We start from the raw sequence: 2,752 nt of genomic DNA, 5'->3' as shown, positions 1-2,752 counted from the left end.
TTTTTTTTTTTAGGGTTTCGGGGAGAGGGAGAGATCCGAAAACGGAGGGGCGTATATATAGGCATAGAGGGAGCTAGGAGAGTCCAAATGAGGTGCGGTTTTCGCCCACACGATCGTGATCGAACGCTCTAGGACATGGAGCAGAGTTTGGTGGGTTTTGGGCCAAATTTGGGGGGTGTTGGGCTGCAACACATAAGAGGCCTTTTCGGTCCCTCGGTTAACCGTTGGAGTATCAAACGAAGTCCAAACGACCCGAAACTTGACAGGCGGTCTACCGGTAGTAAACCAAGGCCGCTTGGCAAGACTCGGTCCAATCCGGAAATGTTTAAACCCCACACAAGAAAGAAAGCTAGAAATGACCACCGGAGGAGAACGAAGCGCCGGAATGCAAAACGGACAACGGGGAAAATGCTCGAATGCATGAGATGAACAAGTATGCAAATGCAATGCACATGATGACATGATAAGAGATGCACGAAAAGAAAAACAACACACGGAGACAAAGACCCAAACCCGAGAAATAAATATAACTTAGCGCCGGAGACGGCAAGAGTTGGATACAAATATGGAAAGTTACATCTGGGGCGTTACATGGTAGTTGGGCTCGGGGTGGCCGGAAACGTCGCCGACGACGAGCTTGGCGGTCGCCGGAGTCGGGTGAGGTCGGTTTCGATGCTACGGTGCATGGGAGGAAGATCTGGTGGTGGCTACGGGTTCCTGGTGCTGCACTGAGCATGGTGAGGCGCTCGGACGCGTGCTTACACGGTCGTAGCCACGACGGCAACATGGCCGGCGGCGAGGAGCGCTCGGGCTCGAAGGGGGCGGTGGCTACGAGGCGTAATCGAGCACGGGAACTAGGGGGAAAAGAAGAGGAGCTCACAGCGGAGTCGAAGAGGGGGTCAGCGAGCTCGGGGACGGGCTGGAGAAGAGGTGTGGTCACCGGCGATCTCGGATGCCCGAGATTGAAGACGAGGGCGAAGGCGGCGTTGCAGGGCTTCCGGCGAAGCGTGGCTCGGTGGGGAGGACGAGGGAGTCGAGGCGGAGCTGATGGGCTCGTCGGAGGGGCGAGGGGAGGTCTCTAGCGGCGACTACGGCAATCGGCGGCGAGGGACGCGCTCGGCCATCGTGGGAGAGGATGAGGGAGACGAGGGGGAGAGTGAGAGAGGATGAGCGGGAGACGTGGGGGTCGCGTGGCGTCCTCTGGGCGTCTCCCGGCGTCGGCAGAAGCAGGAGGTGGCCGACGCGTGGCCGGCGCGCGGCGAGCACGCGCCCCTACCTCCTGGCGCGAGGTAGGGGGTGACTTGCCGAGCCATTAGGCTGGGCCGAGCCAGGTAAGGCCCAGGTGGGCTTCTTTCTCCCTTTTTTTTATTTAGTTTCTGTTTTCTATTAAACTGCAAATGTTTATCTTTATTTAAAATACTAGAACAATTCCAAAAATCCTGAAAATAAATGTGGCCTCTGTTTAGAATATTTCCAACAGGAAACATTTACTCCCAGAATTATTTGAGCATTTAAATTATTTTATAGCATTTAAATTCCCAAATTCAAATACTTATGATTTAATTCAATGACCTTCTGTTGACCTAGAAAATTGTGCACCAATTTTGCCAGAGGTTCTAACCTATGACAAAGAGGGTGAAGATTTTAGAAGGGCATTTCAGGTTCATTGAAATTATTTTTAGTAAACCCTAGTTGATTTCAAAAGGGTGCTGGGGGTTCTGCCTTCCCCATTTCAAGTTTCTGATGAAAAGTAAACATGATGCATCTAATGCATGGACTAGCTAGGGTGTGACAACTCACCCCCACTCAAAAGAATCTCGTCCCCAGATTTAGGATCCTCTGGAAAGAAGGTGGGGTACTCGAGTCGAAGACGATCCTCCCTTTCCCAATTGGCTTCTTCCTCGGAATGATGTGACCACTGAACCTTGAGAAACTTGATATTATGACGTCGAGTGGTACGCTCGGCTTGATCAAGGATACGAACGGGATATTCCCGATAAGAGAGGTTATCTTGTAGATCAAGCGTTTCGTGGTCCACTCCACGGATAGGATCCGCGAAGCAACGCCTGAGTTGTGAAACGTGGAAGACATCGTGAACTCTAGAAAGATGCGGGGGTAGTTCCAATTGGTAGGCAACTTCTCCTCGTTTGGCAAGAATACGAAAGGGTCCAATGTAACGAGGAGCCAATTTGCCTTTGATACCGAAATGATGGGTTCCCTTTAATGGAGTAACCTGGAGGTAAGCCTTCTCGTCGACTTCATAAGTCATAGGCTTATGTTTACGATCATATTGACTCTTTTGACGAGATTGGGCTGTTTTCAATTTCTCACTAATAACGCGAACCTGTTCTTCTGCTTCCTGAATCATATCCGGGCCAAAGAGTTGTCTTTCCCCGGTTTCTGACCAGTTAAGAGGCGTTCGACATTTTCGTCCATAAAGAACTTCGAAAGGAGCTTTGCCTAAGCTGGCTTGATAACTATTGTTATAAGCAAACTCCGCGAATGGAAGGCATTTCTCCCAACTCATTCTGAACAAGACGACGGAGGCTCGGAGCATATCTTCCAGAATTTGATTGACTCGTTCCACTTGACCACTTGATTGAGGATGGAAGGCGGTGCTAAAGGAGAGACGAGTTCCCATACCATTTTGGAAACTTTCCCAAAATCAAGAGGTGAAGAGACTCCCACGGTCTGAGTTAATTTCCAATGGAACACCATGAAGAGACACTATTCGGGAGATGTATAAATCGGC

The sequence above is a fragment of the Triticum aestivum genome, chromosome 6A (assembly GCF_018294505.1).
Source record: "Triticum aestivum cultivar Chinese Spring chromosome 6A, IWGSC CS RefSeq v2.1, whole genome shotgun sequence".
Taxonomy (NCBI): domain Eukaryota; kingdom Viridiplantae; phylum Streptophyta; class Magnoliopsida; order Poales; family Poaceae; genus Triticum; species Triticum aestivum.
Note: the sequence above shows the minus strand (reverse complement) of the source record.